This window comes from Pantherophis guttatus, chromosome 3 (genome assembly GCF_059756535.1).
Source record: "Pantherophis guttatus breed Tessera chromosome 3, ASM5975653v1, whole genome shotgun sequence".
NCBI lineage: Eukaryota > Metazoa > Chordata > Lepidosauria > Squamata > Colubridae > Pantherophis > Pantherophis guttatus.
The window spans coordinates 186,563,151-186,582,664 of NC_142065.1; the positions used below are offsets into that span (position 1 = coordinate 186,563,151).

The following is a 19,514-nucleotide window of genomic DNA, read 5'->3' on the forward strand; positions in this document are numbered from 1 at the left end:
ATAGTCATGTGATCAAAATTTGGATGCTTGGCAACTGGCTTATATTTATGACAGTTGCAGAATCTCAGAGTCATGTGATTTCCATTGTGTCCTTCCCAGCTGGCTTCTGACAAGCAAAATCAATTGTGGAAGCTAGATTTGCGTAACAACCATGTACTCATTTAACAACTGCAATGATTCTCATTGGCAGAAAAGGTCATCAATTGGATGTAACTTACTTAACAATGGCCTTGCTTAGCAATGGAAATTCTGATTCCAATTAAATTAAGGGCAACCTGTATGTGTTTCTAGGTATTATTCAATTACAGTTGTGATCAGAGGTATCCATAGACCAGTGATGGCTAACCTTTTTGCCGTCGCATGCCAGGAAGGGAGGGAGTGGGGGAGGTTTGCGCACATGCCCACACCCATAATTCTATGCGCCCCGTCCCGCCCTGCAAATGCATGTGCAACGCCCCCTCCCCCCCACTCTTGGGCATGCAATGTCTCGGTAGGCCATTTTCGGTAGGCTCTGGAGGCTCTGGAGCAAAAAACGTCACTTCCTGTCCAACTGGGAGTTGGGAATTGGGCCATTTCAGGCCTCCAGAGAGTCTCCGAGGGGGTGGGGAAGGCTGTTTTCTCTCTCCCCAGATGCATAGAGAGGATTCTGGAACCAGGTCCTGAAAGAAAAATGGGCTTTCCCCATCCCCCAGGCCCTCTGGAGGCAGGAAACAGCCTGTTTCTCTACTTCTGGTGGGCCCAGAAGGCCCGAAAATCAGCTGGCTGGCACCACATGTGTGCCAGAGCTGAGCTGGCATGTCCACTGATATGGCTACGTGTGCTACCTGTGGCATGCGTGCCATAGGTTCGCCATCACGGCCATAGACTACCGTAAAAAAAAAAATCATACCCACATTCACAAAAGACAGGTAGGCCTTCACTGGCACTGTTGTGGTTTCTATCTTGATTGGTTTGACACCACTCTGCAGATATTTCTGGCTGCCCTCATAGCTAACCAGTTTTTGTTAATAGACAGGGATATGTAGATCAGTTGAATTCTGGTCAATTTTATTATGTTAATTGATCAGTACCTGGTTCGTTTTGTTTTTAATTATTTTATATTTTGGAAAAAAATATTACAATATTAACTGTAGTAACTTTCCACACCCTATGAACTCTCTGCATATGTTTTCCCCAATTTAACCCATCTGAACATGAAATATTCAAGTCAAATTTTTAAGTCAAAGTTCTGTGGCTGCCTTAATTTGTGTTATACTTCAGTAGTCTTTTTCCTCCTGCTTCTTTCCCTTTATAGATTAAGTGTATATTTTTGAAGCAGAAAAAAAGTTGCAATTTGGCTACAGAAGCCACATTATAAATCCCATTTTCTTTTTGAAAAATATTTGTTATGTGGGTCCTTGATGCTCTTTGAGTTTGATTGTTTTGTTGCATATGTTTTATTACCCAAACTTGGTAACAATATCAGTGCTAGTAGGAACTAGTAATTTCTGGTAGCTATTACTAAATTTATGTCACATCACTGATCTTTGTTTAGAAATACCAATTTTTCTTTATTATTTTCTTTATTTTCTTTATTATGTAACTTGTGCTAAACTGATCCATTTGCAGCTGAGTTATTATAGCCTTTATTTAAACTTTCCTTAAGCAAACAAGCTTATACTTTATGGCAGGGGTGTCAAACTCATGATGGCACATTGTTGTCATGTGACTTATCACAACTTTTCCCCCCTTTGCTAAACTGGGGGTAGATGTGGCCAGCATGTGATGCATCCGGCCTGTGGGCCACGAGTTTGACACCCCTGCTTTATGGTATGGACCTTATACATTTTTCTTTTTCTCTCTTATGTCATTCTTCTTTGAAATGAATTGCTTATCGATACAAAAATGAAGAAACTGAAAAATGAAGAAAAAATAAGCGAATGGGAATTGAAGAAGAAGGGTGAAGATACAAGATTGATTTGTTCATTTGGAAGTGCATTCTACTGCATCATGCATCATTGTCACTTGAAGTTTTACAGCTGAGGGACAGAGCATGAATTATGAGACTGGTGATGACACTAAAAACACATTTGAGGTAACTGATTCTCCCTTCCACATAGTAATTTTTAGATATATACCATGGGGATCACATTAAGATCCCTTATACTCCTGGCATACCTGTCAGGAACACTGAGATCTTAAATGTGATCAAAATTATAAATGTGTGGTACATGCTCCTAAATGGTGCAACTTGAGGCTTGAGGTGGGCTACATGGTCAGGATGCTTTCTATGATATCAGGAACATGATGTTTAGCACATGGACCAAGCTAGTTTAGATACACTGCATTTATCAAATGGAGTTGCATTGAGATACATCAAGTAAGCAGCATTTACTGAACTGTATTTAAAACAATGCAAAGTGGTTAAAAAAACTTGAGTTTCTTCACCTGCCACATTCTGCACATAACAGCACAATTAACAGATTGATGGTATTGAATATTTAATTTCTTTGAATATTTAATTTATTTAATCTTAATTTATTTCTTAGTTTGTTGTTTCCTCAACCCATTGATAGATTAATGAATGGGCAATCTATTGATTGAACATTGCTTGAGATATCATCTATTTAATAATCAGTTCTTACAGGGTTAGTTAAAAGATTAAAAGTTTCTAAAATATCTGAAATCTCTAAATATCTGAAGTCTCCAACAAAAATCAAATCAAAATACATAAACATACAAAAAGCATTGTTTATTCTCAAATTATACCGGTAAATTTATTTTATTTTGAGAACAGATCTATCATCCATCCATCTATCTATCTATCATCTATCTATCTATCTATCTATCTATCTATCTATCTATCTATCTATCTATCTATCTCTATCATCTATATCTATCTATCTATCTATCTATCTATCTATCTATCTATCTATCTATCTATCTATCATCTATCTATTTGGGGCTGAAGGCTAAAACATACAATGAATGATTGCAGGAACTGGGCATGGCTAGTCTAGTGAAGAGAAGGACCAGGGGCAACATGTTAGCAGTGTTCCAGTATTTGAGGAGCTGCCATAGAAAGGAGGGGGTCAAGCTATTTTCCAAAGCACCTGAAGGCCAGACAAGGAATAATGGATGGAAACTGAACAAGGAGAGATTCAATCTGGAAATAAGGAGAAATTTTCTGACAGTGAGAGCAATCAACCAATGGAACAGCTTGACTTCAGAAGTTGTGGGAGCTTCATCACTGGAAGCTTTCAAGAAGAGACTGGACTGCCATCTGTCAGAAATGGTGTAGGGTCTCCCGCTTCAGGGCTCCCTTCCAAATCTGTTAATCTACTAATCTGTTATCTGTCTGTCTGTCTGTCTGTCTGTCTATCTATCTATCTATCTATCTATCTATCTATCTATCTATCTATCTATCTATCTATCTTTCTATCTATCTATTATCTCTAGATTAATCTATCAGGATTAGTATAAAAATACAAAGGAAGAGGAGGAGGAATAGGGGGATTTTTTTTTTTTTGCATTAGCAGCAGAAACTAAAAAAACCAGAATCATTTCACATTTTGAACATCTTCTCACATGCCTTAAAAACTTAGTATTAACTTTCATTGGAGAACAGCACTCTTACTATAATCATTGGAAAACCTGACCTTTAAAAGGTTCTCAGCCATATTGCAAAACAGTAAGAATGAACCCCCCCCAGCCATATCCCAACCAACTTTTCAACCATATTTCTAAAAAGACAAGTATAAGAACAATATAATTAAAGGGAGTCCCTGCTGACATGGAACTGGCATATTCTTCCTGGAAAACTGTTCTTCAGAAGAAGATTTGAAGCTCCCTGAGAAGCAGTTTCCTCTTAGGAACCAGATGGTTCCTTAATAACAAGTTAACTCCTGCTCAGTTCAAGGGAGTACCAGCATCAGCGTGCATAAGCCTGGTGCTGTCAACTCTATGTACCCATCTGAAAAACTTACGTTTACCTGATTTTGATTGTGAAAATCCAGATGATTGATTACTAGATGACAACAAAGAGATTACTGAGTTTTCTAACTTTGTTTCCTTTTAATGGTCAAACAGATTTTTGCAGCTCAGGTCTAAGATTTGTCATGAGGTGAAGACTTATCATAAATTCTCCTTCCATCTGGGATCAGACTTGGGTGAGAATCTGAGAAAACATAGCATCTGGATATTGTAGGAAGCCTGTTGCTCAACATCTGTGGAATTTTTCTAGCTCTTTATTCTGTTGCATTAATACGTCAACCACTACCAAACCTCAAATACTAAGTATGCGCTGTACACTGGCTCATTGGGCAGTCTAAGGTAGGTTATCAAGGTTAAGCAGATTGAACCAATCCTTTTCTTTACTTGAGATATAACTATTGTTCTAAAGCAGTAGATATCAGTGTAAGGTCTGCAAATTGGTCTTAGAGTTATATTATTATGGTAATAACCATATTTATAAAAATATATTGAGAGGGATCACTTGTCCTTCCCTGTTCAACCGTGTTACTTTTAAAAATCTCTTCTGGTTGTGTGTGTGTTTAAAGCTATCATCAGTTCTGAAAAGGAAAGAAATGCGGCAAGAGAAACCCAAGAAAGATAACATTTTTTTTCTAGCCAATCTACTGTGGTAAGGATCACAGTGCTGCTGATAAATCCTTCCATTTCCCTTCCTTCATTCCCATCTTCATGATAAGAAGGTGTATCTAGGGACATATGCTACAGGGAGGAAATCAATTACCTTAATGGCATCAACAGCACACAGGCACACATTACATTTCTCTTTCCTGATTAGTGGAAATCTAGAATCAAACCTGCAGAATGGGTATTCAGATTTAAGACTTGAAATATGTTTTACACAAGCTGTAACTATTAACCAATTAACACATAAGACCAATCACTTAATGAATTCATTTCCAAATACCTTGTAGATTTTAAGATCCGATTTGAACCTACCATATTTCTCGAAAAAGAATAACTAGTAATAATGGGAAGAGGCAAACTATTTTTATCAATATGTCTCAAGCATCACACTTAACAAATTATTTGGCAGAAAATAATTATAATGCTATAATTTTAATAGCTTATGTATTGATGTACTATACTGAAAAATTTTGTTTTAAAAATACATTGATCTGGTGTTGTCTAAGCAGTTTTTTTAAAAAAACATATTTTCCAACTTATTATAAACTTCCAAATTTGGGGCCTTGCCGATGAGTTTATGATAATTTTCATTATTAAGCCATGTTCACTGAAACTCATGGAAGCTCCCCCCCTCCCTTCAGTCTTGTCTTATTCTTGGAAATTGCCTGGGCAAATCCCTTCACCTTTTTTTGGCAAGGTTTTAGAAATGGTTTGCTATTGCCTGCTTCTTGGGGCTGAGAGAACAACTGGCTACCCAACTTGCCATGTGCCTATGGCAGGATTAGAACTCAAACTCTCTCTGTTTCTAGCCTGATGCTTTAATCACTACATCAAACTGGCTCTCATGGAAGCTGTAGATCTCTGATGGCGAACCTATGGCATGCGTGCCACAGGTGGCACACAGAGCCCTCTCTGCGGGCACACCAGCCGTCACCCCAGCCCAGCTCCACCGCACATGAGCATGTGCCTCCCACCGGCCAGCTGGTCTTTGGGTCTCTGTTGCTCATGCACGGGTTTGGGTCCTTCCCCAATCTCCACAGTTTCTTCCCCAAGTGCGCTGTAGTTTTCTCCTCCATTCCTGCCGCCTGTGCCTTCCCCGATCTCCGCAGGTCCCACCCTCCACAGATGACTCTCCATGGCAGGAATGGAGGAGAAAGCTAGGGTGCACTTGAGGGAGAAACTGTGAAGATCGCAAAGCCCCCAAAGCCCCCCACGCCTGGTTTTGGGCCGGAAAAGCCTCCTGCACCAACCTGGAAGTCAAAATGGGCCGGGGAGGGCAGGGCGCATAGGCAGGGTATGTGCATACATTGTATTTTGGGGATCGGGGCACGTGCGCAGCACTCGACACCAAAAAGGTTAACCATCAATGCTGTAGACCATTACATAAGGACCCAACTTATTAGTGTTAGGCAAAGCATTTTGAAGAAGCGCTTTGTGAAGAATCTTAACACAAAGAACCTCCTTTCAAACAATTAAAACAGCCACATCTTTGGTCACCTACATACCCAGGATGCATATTCAGACAATACTTCCGCTGGGACCCACCAGCTAAGCAAAGTGACTATCTATGCACACAGATGTGCTGGCTATCAGGGACAATATTTGGAGCAGCTATGCAAGCTTTGCAAATGATGTCACTGTTTTAGTACTTGGACCTTTGAGTGCTGGTTCTTGCTGAGACATTTTGCGGAGCAGTCCTTTTTGTTTTCCTATAATTTCTGAATCTCCTGTGAAGTTGCTAGAATTTGTTTGTGTAAGTCATTTTCATTGCCACCTTTGTTGTCATAATATTGCAAATCACCCAGAGGATTTGGCTTCTGCGGTTCTATAAATACAAAAAATGAATAAATAATAAAATAAGATAACAACAGCAGGTGACAGTTATTGAAAGTATTAGCAGTGGAATTACGTGTTTGATTATTATAATGATACAAGGATGAAGTACGTTCGTTCTTATTTCTTTTGTCTTTACAGCAACCTTGTTACTTGTTTCAGAAATGTGTATACTTTTTTGGAACTTTGGTTGTTGCTTGCAATGCTAAGATTATTTAGGATGAAAAGCAACTTGTCCCCCATTGCTTGTTGCTTCGCCCTGCCCCACCAGATTTAGCAGAAGGAAACGAACTGGGTTTCTTCCATCAAACAATGTCATCTTGTTTGACACTGCACTCATGCCTTCTCTACTTCTGTGCATGCCCTATGAAACAACATCCACTCAAATATAGCTAAGAAACTGTTAGTCTTTTGTAAGGAAGTGAAGACCTGGCTGTTCCCCAAGTATATGGGTCAGGCAATGAGTTCTCCTGGTGATGGAGCTCTTTGCTGGGAGTTATTGTTCTAATTGAGAGTCATGGGTTTACATTATTATGATGATTTTAATCTTTGTATGGCAGTCAGAGTCCATGCTGTAATGAATGGCTCCATAAATGGTTTAAATAAATATTAAATTCTACTAGAATTCATAAATATAGTATTAAGAAAACAATCAACATCTCTAGGCACACCTTATAAGTTATCCTGAGAATTTCCAGGGCTCAACTTCCTAAAAGCACTACTTTAAGTTTTAGATATGCAGAGACAAAGCAGCAGGCTGAAAATTATCGTCTTTTCTAGGTGTGGTGAGCATTTTCTCCCAGCCAGTGAATAGCCTAGTAAAGTTATATCTAAGCAGTGAGGTGTGAGAAAGAATATTATTTCATTATGCCTCTGTGTAAACTCATTCAACACTGGATGAAAGAACTTTCATTCTCGGGGGAGAAAAATGGAAAAATATCATCCTCGCTCATTTTTTGAGTAGCATTTTTTTTACACCCTCAAATTACAACTAAGAGCAAGACAGCTAAGCGAGATGCTCCAACTCCTAATTTTGATCAACAGCAAAACATTTGCTCTGGAATCTAGAGATTTCAATCCCAGCTGGAACAGTAACCTTTCCCCTATAATTAATTTTTGTGTGCTGCAGTCCATTAGAGAAGAGAGTGACAGGCTCTAGATGCAGATTACCGGCTCCTGTATGGCCCAGAGGAACATTATGGTCTTAATTAAAGGTGGCACAATATGTCACTGGTGGTGATGATTTCAGCATTTTCAATACAGCAGGCACCTCACCACCTTAAGAGAATTCCTGTAGCAGGCAATTGAATAATTGAAAGGCAGATCATGTTCTTGTGAGTTTTTCAGGACTGCTATTGGGAATACTTGATAATTTATGACGGCTTACACCACCAAATTAATTACATTTTCCTTATCCCACATGTCTATTTTTTAAAAAAAATCTGGGCTAGGTTTGAATTTAAAGTAACAATGTTGTACTTGTACATGCCGTCAGACCAGGCAACGGCTCGGTAATAATGCCAACAAATTTACTCATTGTTCCTCCAAAGTATCATTTATCTTCACATCGCCATGCCTCATGGTGATATCAATGCTCATTTTTTTTTTGGGGGGGGGAGGGGATATTTCTGAAGTTTGGCAGACCTAATTTTATGAGAAAATTATCTGGATGGACATTTTTTTCCAGAAATTTGTGAGGATCCATTGCAATGTTACTGTCAACATGACTTTTTGCCCTTTTGAGAATAGGGCTTGAGAACAGCCTTGAGAAATGTGCTTGTTTCTTCAACTCATTACAGTAATGGATAGAAAATATCTCAAGACATCTAGTCTTCTGTGGGTCTTCCTCCAATGTATGTGAAGCTGTCAGTCCCCCAAAACTGGGGGATTACAGAGCTCTGTAATTTAACACCAGCTGTCTGCAATTAAAGTAAGATCGAATCTCGCCAGGCTCAAGGTTGACTCAGCCTTCCATCCTTTCTAAGGTAGGTAAATTGAGGACCCAGTTTGTGGGGCCAATAAGCTGACTTTGTATAAATATACAAAAGTATGAAGGCTATTGCTTAACGCATTGTAAGCTGCCCTGAGTCTCCGGAGATGGGCGGCATATAAAGCAAATTAAAAAAAACAAAAAACCAAGAAAGACACATTGAGACTCTCTTTCTCCCATGCAACCTATCAAAACTGTGCTGCCTCTTGCTTCTCTGGAATGTCCTCCTTCCCTCCTGGGAATCCAGGCAACATTCCATCACAGAAGGCAAAAGTATATGTGAGGATTTTTTTTAATTTTTTTAAGTTTGTCGAATGTGTTTAAGATAACAGATATAAGTATAAGCATGATTACGAATACAGGAAATGGATACGAATAAATGGGGACAGTAGGACAGGGACGGTAGGCACATTGGAGTGCTTATGCATGCCCCTTACAGACCTCTTAGGAATGGGGTGAGGTCCACGGTAGACAGTCTAAGGTTAAAGTTTTGGGGGTTTGAGGATGTAACAACAGAGTCAGGTAGTGCATTCCAGGCATTGACCACTCTGTTGCTGAAGTCATATTTTCTGCAATCGAGTTTGGAGCGGTTTACCTTGAGTTTGCATCTATTGTTTGCCCATGTATTATTGCTGTTGTAACTGAAGAAGTCATTGACAGGTAGGACGTTGTAGCAGACAATTTTGTGTGCTACACTTAGGTCAAACCATATTTTATTTATTATTTAATTTAGTAGTTTGATTTATATGCCTCCCTTCTCCGGAGACTCAGGGCGGATTACAATGCTTTTAAGCAATAGCCTTCATACTTTTGTATATACCTGCTTAGTAGGGCTTTTGGCCCTCCCTAAGCAGTGTTCTATTTTATACAAAGTCAGCTTATTGCCTCCACAAACCGGGTCCTCATTTTACCTACCTCGGAATGATGGAAGGCTGAGTCAACCTTGAGCCTGGTAAGAATTGAACTCGCAGTAATTGCAGGCAGCTGGCAGCTAAATACTACTTTAACAGTAGTTTAGTCCACTGCACCACCAGGCTCCTCAATTGATTTGGCTGATAAGTGGCGTAGTTTTGGTTGTCTAAGCCCAAAATTTCAAGCCTGGTGGCATAAGATTTCTATTGTGAGCAGAGGAGTGGAGTACTCTTCTCATGAAATACCTCTGGACTCGCTCAATTGTATTAATGTCTGATATACAGTGTGGATTCCAGGCAGATGAGCTGTATTTGAGAATTGGTCTAGCAAAGGTTTTGTATGCCCTAATTTGCAGTACAATATTACCGGAGAAGAAGCTTCACAAGATGAGGTTAATAACTCTTAATGCCTTTTTGGCAATGCTGTTACAGTGGGCTCTGGCACTTAGATCATTAGAGATGAGTACTCCAAGGTCCTTGACAGAGTGAGGGTCATCTACGAGGTTGTATCTGCCCAGCTTGTATTTGGTGTTCTGATTTTTTTTGCCAATGTGTAAGACAGAGCATTTGTTGATTGAGATTTGGAGTTGCCAATTGTTTGACCATTCTGACACATAGTCAAGGTCTCTTTGTAGGGCAGCAGCATTGTTGGAGGTGTTGAATAATTTTACGTCATCAGCGACCGCAGTTGCTTATAATATGACTGCAAAGGTCGTTTATGTAAAGTATAAAAAATGTGGGTCCTAAAATGCTGCCTTGAGGGACACCACTCTTAACAGGTGTAGGGTTAGATAAGGCACTCCCTATTTTGACTACTTGTTGCCTGTTTGACAGGAACACGGTTATCGGATACGGAAATGCCACAAGATTTTAGTTTTAACAGTAGTTTGTCATGTACCATTGAATCAAAGGCTTTGCAGAAGTCTTTGTTCAGAAATCCAGCTCCAATGCACTCTACAAATATAAAAAGATGTAGAAGATTTGTAAACTGATTTGGCTGTTTAGAAATCGTCGAAGTCAAGATCTATATTTGAATGCTGAAGATCTGCAGACAACTCACACAACAACTGCAGCCGTTCTGAAAGCAGGCCTTGCGACTCAAAAACATGCTAAACAGAAGAAGATGTGTTCCGATTTTAATTCTGTGAATTAATGACTAGTGTGAACTATGCTCAGGTTGGAAAATGACAAATGGAGTGAACATAAAGCTGACTTAATTGGTCTCAACTTGAAGTTGTAGGAGAGGTCAAAATATGTTTTTAAAAAATGAATTATGTTTATGATTTAGCACAAACCTGCTCTAGTCAGGAGATTAACTCATTTCTTTCTCTAACTCAGTGTTTTTAAAACTTGGCAACCTTAAGATATGTGGACCAGCTCCCAGAATTCCCCAGCCAAAATGATTATCTGCACAACATAAAGTTGCCAAGTTTGAAAAACATTGTTCTAACTCTACCAAGATTGTATTTCTTCCCATTCTGAACCCAGAAGAAAGAAATATTTGCAAGATGAGAGCAACCAGAACAAAACAGAGACTTTTGCCTTAGAGGATCTTTTAAGGGAATGATATTGTACTGCAACAGTAGTTTGATTAAAAGAGGTAAAATCCACTGACAACGAACAGAACAATAGAAGTCTTTCAAGGTTTATTTGCAAACATGTTTTTAACATGTAAATATATATCTGATTGAATATATGAACATTAAAACAGGAAAGCAACATAATAATAGTCATAATTAATAAACTAGTTTATTAGAATCACAAGCTTCATCATTTATATTTCCCTTTTTCTGATTCATTAGAGAGGATACAAACTTCTACTTCAAAAGAAGAAGTTTCCATATTTTATTACCATAATAGTTTTAGCAATCTTTAAACAAATCAATAGGTGTTGCTTTATTTGGAGGAATATCCTTTTTCTTGCTTAATCATAGATAATTGGGAAAATGCATTGCAAAGCAAAATGTTACTGTTCAGTATCTATTTGCAGATAAGTACAAAGAAATCATGGCAGGGCAAAAAAGGGCATTGCAATCTCTATCGGCACAAAGCCAGTTTAAACTACCCATGTATTCAAAAAAGAAACCATTTTGGCATTTTTTTTTTCTTTCGTTTTTGTGGAAAAAGAACAGTTAAGATATATTTAAGCCTTTATGGGTGGAGAGTAAAAAATGTTTTACCATATGAGAAATCTTTCCAGTTTGCTGGTATTCTATCACATCATTAGTTCCCATAGATCATTGTTTTTGTTTTCTGTAAACAATAGATTCAAAAATATGAAATTATGATATTAAATACATATTTGTATGTTTTATATTGGCAATAAAATTGAATGTATCAGTTCAGGGTCTAGTTTTTTTTCTTTTCTTTCTTTCTTTTTTAAGTAACATGATATTACTAGTAAAGCTCTCTGCTTTAAATGTCATTTCTACCATAAACCCAGAGTCAAATTACATTATATTATGCACATATTTTAGGTTAACAAAAGTTTGTCATAAATAACAAACATCTGGAGATATTTTCCAAATTGGCATGATTTTGTGGGGTGTAGTTATTTGTTTTTTTCTGTTCTGATTTCCTGAGGAAAATTCCCCTCATCAATGCTATTTGCTTCTAATTATACTATTTGTGGGTTTAAGGAATATGGTAACATGTAGTTCAGCCTGGGTGCTCTCCAGATAAGTGGCCTTCAATTCTTACAATAACCAGCAATAGCAATGCTGGGTAAGGAATTCTGTGAGGAGAATCTACAGATCTGGAGGCTGTGTCTACTATGGGAAAAACTGAAGTTGCCAGCAGATCTTGTGATGTTGCAGCTCTTAAACTTCAGCTCTTATACACTGTTGGGTGCCATAGTAAGACAAAGCTATTATGAAGCATTTCCTGGGAAAAAAATCTATGTGATCACTGTGAGTCAACATCAACTCGATGGCACATAATTTATGACAGATTGTCCAAATGGTTATTTTATTTATTGCTGTGAAAATCCACAGAACAGCACCTGCATTCGTAAATTGATATTGTATATAAATGTTCTTAGCATCCTGTATTGAACAAGTAGACTGCTTCATATTTTCAGCCCATAATTAATTGGTAAGATATAAAAGATGTAATCTTTTAATAGATATTCTTTCTTAGAGATATTTAGGATACTTAAGTATGTGGAATTTAATGATCTTGCAGGATATTTATTTAACAGTATTGAAATTTCTAAAAATTCAGAGGGATCTATAATTTCACAAAGGAATTTCTTCAGCTTTATGTTTTGTTTGCCTTTTTAACAAACTAACTCGGCTTGTTGAGCCATAAATATTACTGACTGTGTTTATGACTACTGAACACTTTAGACAACTAACATCTAATTTGTCCAGATGCAAGAAGCAACAAGACAAAAGCCAAAGTTAGTCCAGTCATTTTCATGACCTAATAAAGTTGCCAGAAATTCAGAGGAGAAATGTATCATTTATTTAGTTAATAAAATGATGAAATTAACATTTTTATTTAAATATAAGAAAATATTCTCCAGATAAACTATAAATAAGTTTTTCCCAAGACTTCTGCCCGAACTTAGATTGTTTCGTTTCTGTTTTTTGCAATTGCTTAAGAAATTGTTGAACGCATTGCAAATTGCACTTTATATCTAGTATGTGATTTATAATGTTCTCTGTATCTCCTTAATAATTACAAGGAAAACAACAGCCACATATAAAACCTTCTGCTATTGAGCATTTCTTCCAAATAAATCCAGTTCCGATGCTTTCTACAGATAGGGAATTTAGTCTGAAAACTGACAATTTATAAATCACCCACTTTATTTAACTATGAGACAGAACATCTGCAATCCATATTTATTTCACATTAATAATCGTAAGGGTGCTGCTGTATTAATTGCTGGTGGCATATGTACTTAATCTTGCTGAAAAAACCCCGCTCACACAGTCAAAGAGAGCATTTATCTTAGATCGAGGAAATATTCCAGGGGTGAAGTTTTTTGAATGGCAGACAGTATACAAAAATTAGTTGGGTTGTTCAAAGATTGTTTGTAATAATCTTGATAAATGCACACTGCTGCATTAAATACAATTGTGCTTAATGTTCTGATTTTTAAAACAATATACAGTATTCAATGAATAACAACAGCATGTTTGTGTTTTATATTTTTGTATTTAATGTTTGTATTTATATTTTGCAGAAGAAAACCAGTTGTTCACTAAAGAGTAAAATAGGTTTTTGTAGGTGACGCTTACAATAATAAGACTATTTAGATAAAAGATTTATAAACTGTAGTTGCCACAGAGTTTTTGGAGAGGCCACAGAAGCAAGCTGTAGAGAAAGTTGTCATCAAATGTGACAGAAGGAGAAATTATTAGAAACATTAACCGTATTTAATTTAATGCTAAATTTAGTTTGTTTGTTAAGCTAATTAAATTTCCACTGAAATCAAATTTAGTTTTTGTGTTTGCCCCACCCAGATTTTACTGTTTGGCTCTTGGGAAGTCCCTGTCAAAGGGACTTCTCTGTCTTCCCAAAGTTGTGTAACCTAGGCTTCGAAGGACTTCCAAGAGGTTTAATTAGTTTAATAGCAGGTGATCTAAGTAACTGAATAACTTGCAATTTAATGCAGAATAAACAATTTTAATGAAATTTGCAGAGTGATTTGGTGTGTGGGTGGGCTGCAGAAAATTAGAGCGCAGTTTATTGCTACTTTTCTTTTCCACATATGGGAAACACCAGGAGGGGAGGAAAAGGAGAGAAGAAGTTGAATGACTGATAGTTCTAATCAGTGGGAACTGTTTACCCGAGGCTCTCTAATTACTGTGTTTTAAGGGGAGGGATGTGGGTTTTGTATAATGCTTTGCTCCACAGTCACTTTACTTCAACTGTGCAGGAACATTCGAAGAGTTTCCCTGAGTGAGTGATGAGATCTTATATATACATATATATTTGGTGACTTGTACACTTAATCTTTGCTGGAGAAGAATCCTGTGAGTCCCTTGGACTGCAAGGCAATCAAACCAGTCAGTCCTAGAGGAGATCAACCCTGACTGCTCTTTAGAAGGCCAGATCCTGAAGATGAAACTGAAATACTTTGGCCACCTAATGAGAAGGAAGGACTCACTGGAGAAGTGCCTAATGCTGGGAAAGATTGAGGGCAAAAGAAGAAGGGGATGACAGAGAACGAAGTGGCTGGATGGAGTCACTGAAGCAGTAGGTGTGAGCTTAAATGGACTCCAGAGGATGGCAGAGGACAGGAAAGCCTGGAGGAACGTTGTCCATGGGGTTGCAAGACTTGGACACGACTTCGCAACTAACAACAACAACACTACTTAATCTTTCCTATCACCTTAGTGAAGACTTGTTCAGATACTCTGCACCTTTTCCTAAAATGCTTTATTCAAATTCATACAATCATATCTTTATTATTCTTTTAGGATAGAAGTGTGCCATTTTGGGGGAGCAATAACTCACTTGAACTTTAAAAAGAACAGTGGGAGCTATTTGATTGGACAGAAACATTATTCGGTTTAATTGAAACTTTGAGCAGAAGACTATGGCCATGTGGACTTCAACTTCCAAAATTTCTCAGCCAGCAAAGCTTACAGTCAGATCTTAAAGTCACCAAAGTTGAGAAACACTGGTCAATGAGATTTTCAGTCATCCAGTTCATGGTTGTCCCAAAGGTGCATTTTCAAAAGGCAACAGGACTTTGTTTTTCTTTGATGATATTTCACTTTTCAAGAAGTCTTTCATTCAAGTCATTTCACTTCAAGAAGCTTCTTGGATAAGAAGCGAAATATCTTCAAAGGAAAAACAATGAGCAGAATTTTGTTCAAAAATCTTCAAGGTTGGTCGTAAAGCAATGCTTCAAAAATTACCAAGCAAAAAAGCTTCAAATAAAATTATTGGAAAAGAAGAACAATATCCAAAATCCTGAGGGAAATAGAAAGATGTCAGCGCAAATGCAGTACTCTATTATAACAAACACGATATTCTGTCATAGGATCTACTTGCTTGCTTGCCTATTGAGTGACAGGATTATTTGTTTAGTGTTATTTTTATCCTCCTCCTCCTCCCAAGGAAACTCAGATTGGTGCACAAAGCAAAAACAATAAAACAGGATTTTAAAGCTTAGACAAGCTTAATATAAAGAAAAAGCAATATTAAGAGATAATCTCATCTTAGAGCAGTTATTACCAAGCAAAAGTAGGTGAACACGTTGGCATTTGCATTTATCCCAAGATGCATGAGTCTAAATGATTCCACCTGGGAAAGATGGTCCTGAATCAGGGGTCATATTCACTTACCTTCACTACGGGTTTGCAAATGTGAGTGCGCTTGTAGACTCGCTTCACTCACATGCGCCACCTCTGCACATGCACAGGGCTTCTGTGTATGCACAGAGCATCAAAAATAGGATGTGATGATGTCCGGGCAGGTGGGCAGAGCCTCCCGCAGCCACCACTACCAGTTCGCCCAAACCGGATAGAACTTGCTGAATACCACCACTGTCCTGAATGTATCCAGATATAGTAGTATGGGGGAGCAACCTTGGGAAACAGGGAAGAACCATGCACAGGTGAATACTCAGATAAGAGGCAGCTTAGCCCAAAGAAGGAATGTGAGCCTACCAAACATTTCAGAAAGCTCCCCTTCCCTAGGTTTTTTTTTGGCTGCGAAGGTGACAGGACAGGAATGTAGTTTCAGATTTGCAAGATTCTGTTAATGTAACCTTACAATAAAATAGGATTAGTCCATTTGGTTGTGCTTCCAGTCTGGACTCTCGCTAGGCCAGGGGTCAGCAATCTTAAACACTCAAAGAGCCACAAAGGTCCTAATCGGAAGCCCCCCATTCAATTCTGGAGCCGACCGGAAGTACGGTTCCCTCACCATAGAGTCTCCTCCTAGAGTGGCATCCTTTTTTCCTCTGCCAACCAGAAGTCCGGTTCCCCCACCATAGAGTATCCCCCTAGCGTGGCGTCCTTTTTCCTCTACCTGTCCTAACCGAAAGCCCTATCAATTGTGGAGCCAATGGGCGACAGGGAGTCACAGCAGAGGGATGAAAGAGCCACATGCAGCTCCAGAGCCACAGGTTGCTAACCCCTGTGCTAGGCTGACATCAAGAATGAAGCCATGGCCCATGGCTATGGTGATTTTCATTCATTTTAAGTCTGCTGCTACATTCCGAACTAATTGCATTTTCCCATGGTCTTCAAAGGTAAACTCAGATAGAATCCAGTGCAGTAGTCCAGCCACACAGTAATAAGACACGACTTCTCTGGCTGTGAAGGAATGTTTACAATCTGTTGTAGAAGAGACACCTCAGCTCTTGGATGGGGGAAGTATGAGACACAGACCCAAAGCTCCTTAATTATGCTGAGTATGGGTTGACAGGGAGAATTGCTCTGAGAGCATTTCAAGGTTATGTTACAGTAGCCCTCTAGCAATAAAGATCTTTGCAGAAATCTAAGTAGTCCTGGTTTCCTTATTTCCAACTGATCTTCATGCATGGCTGGAGTAATATTGGGATGGACCATATTTTAAAGTGAAAGAGCAGCATTCAGCGATTACTATGCTTGAACAAGGCTACTGTCTAGGAGCTGCAATAATTCAAATAGCCACGAAATGACAAATATATATACATACATACATACATACATACATACATACATACATACATATATATATATATATATATATATATATATATATATATATATATTCTTACTTCTTCGTAGGATTTATGTGTGTTTTTCCTCTAGCCAGGTTTTTCAGGAAAAACACACATAAATCCTACGAAGAAGTAAGAAAATAGATATTGTACCTTTACAGGGAGGATACATGAGATGTGGGTGTGGCATACTGATAATGGCTAACGAGCCAGAAATAGATCTATATAAGTCTCTCACCTGGCAGCAAGAACATGCTGGCTGCCAGAAAGAAAAAAGCCCAGAATCGAGTGGATGTGATTCCACTGAGCTAGGGCTGCAGAAAAACCTTGGTTACGTAGGAACCTCTCTCTCTCTCTATATATATATATAGCCAGAGGTTCCTATGTAACCAGCGATCCTTCGGTAATGGGTAATCCGATGCATGAATCTTCTACAATAGGTTTCTTTTTTCTGCTGCTCCTCTCTCTACCAGCCACTTTCTGTCTCTCATTTTTATGATGGGCTGAATAGGAAGTAGCTGAGCTTTACAATCACTGTTTTCCTCCATTGCCAACAATAGATACAAGCATGAGCTTCTGTTGGAAGAGCTCTCGTAATATCCCACAGCTGCCACACAGATGGCCTCCCAAAGAGATGCTTGTTGAAAATATGGAATGTCATTCAATAGCAGGGTCTCAACTGAAGAATGAAACCTCACAGATATCTGAGATACCATCCCCATCTATCCAGCCTACTGCCTGGCCTCTGGAGACACTTGGTTGCCACAGCAGTCCTATTTATTGTGAACCTTCTTCCCAACCTCTAATTCTAATTTTCAGTTTATCATCTAGAATGGCTCAAATATGTGGGCCGTTGGCCATATTGGTTGATTTCTCCACACTCATTGTCTTGGACAATCTTTCCTGGAAACTGTGGAAGAGAAAGCAAGGCATGACCTTTGAGCAGTGGTGACAGAAGTCCAATTGTTGAGGAACAGAGTTAAAGTATGTCCAAAGACGTTAACTGAATTGTAATCACATAAGAGGGCTACAGGTAATTAATATTTAATTTAATTTAATATTTAAATTTATATACTGCCCTTCTCCCGAAGGACTCAGGGCGGTAGATTGAACAGCCATAGATTGAGAGATGCTTAACAATGGTAATTGGGACCAGTTCTGTTAGTCAGTGATGTGATGGTAAAGTGTGACATTGCAGGTCAGTGCTGACTTATGATGACAGTTCTGGCAGTCCCAATTGCTATTGTTAGGCAAATTGCATGCAATTAGAATATCCTGCAGTCACATGATTGCCTTAAGCAATTTCTACTGGTTTAACAGAATACAGAATAACAAAGTTGGAAGGGATCTTGGAGGTTTTCTAGTCTACCTTCTTGCTCAAGCAGCAGACTCTATACAATTTCAGACAAACCTCTTTTTAAAAATCTCAGTGATGGAGTAACCATAACTTTTGAAAGCAAGCCGTTCCACTGATTGATTGTTCTAACTGTAAGGAAATTTCTCCATATTTCTAGGTTGGATCTCTCCTTGATTAGTTTCCATCCATTGCATCTTGGGGTTAGACTAGAAGACCTCCAAGGTCCCCTCCAACTCTATTGGAAGAGCCGAGGTGGCGCAATGGTTAGAGTGCAACACTGCAGGCTACTTCAACTGCCTGCTAGTTGCAGTTCGGCAGTTTAAATCTCACCGGCTCAAGGTTGACTCAGCCTTCCATTCTTCCGAGATGGGTAAAATGAGGACCCAGATTGTTGGGGACAATATACTGACTCTGTAAACCACTTAGAGAAGCTGTAAAGCACTATGAAGCGGTATATAAGTCTAAGTGCTATTGCTATTATTCTATGTTCTAGGATACTCCCTGTCAGATTCTCACAAGGAAACTCAATGGCAAAGCCAGCAGAAAGTTGGAAGTCCTTCTGCTCTCACTGCTTTTTTGTCCACCCTTGGTCATTCTGTTTTTCTATTTAAGTGAGAAAATATCTCTGAAACAATAACCCAAAAGGGCATGGGTTTTCTAATTCATATTTAATGTTAGTCAATATCTTATTGTTTCATATCTGTAATGTGTAGTTTATGACTCATCTTACAATTCCGTTGTCCCTATTATTTCTTCCTAATATTATCATAAATCAAAATGCTGAAGACATGTCCACTGGCGCTGTCTCTTACATTTAGCATACAGAATAATTATTGCAAGCTCCTCTGGGTAAGTACGCAACTCAGTTCAACTTCCAATAGTGTGAAGGTCACAAGCTCAAAATCATGCTGCATAATTGCACTCAAGTGGCAGTCACAGTGCAGGAAAGGACAAGGACAAAGTAGCTCGGGTCACCTTATGTGTAAAAGAAACATCTCAATAGGGCCAGAGTTCAGGTAGCTGATGCCTAACCTGTGAACAAACAATAAGGGCGATGCTTCTAGATATGGAACAATGTCTCATTTTAATTGCCCTTAATAGAAATACAAAGGTATGCAA

The 19,514-nt window shown here is 38.6% G+C and overlaps 1 long non-coding RNA gene across 1 annotated transcript; it reads right to left on the minus strand.

Annotated features, from left to right (window-relative positions):
• Window positions 1-4,748: 4,748 nt before the first annotated feature.
• Window positions 4,749-11,622, minus strand: LOC148114941 (uncharacterized). The gene is made up of 2 exons (XR_015732917.1): window positions 11,550-11,622; window positions 4,749-6,460 (listed from the first exon to the last, which is right to left on the minus strand). It is a non-coding gene; the product is annotated as an uncharacterized LOC148114941 (long non-coding RNA).
• Window positions 11,623-19,514: the final 7,892 nt, after the last annotated feature.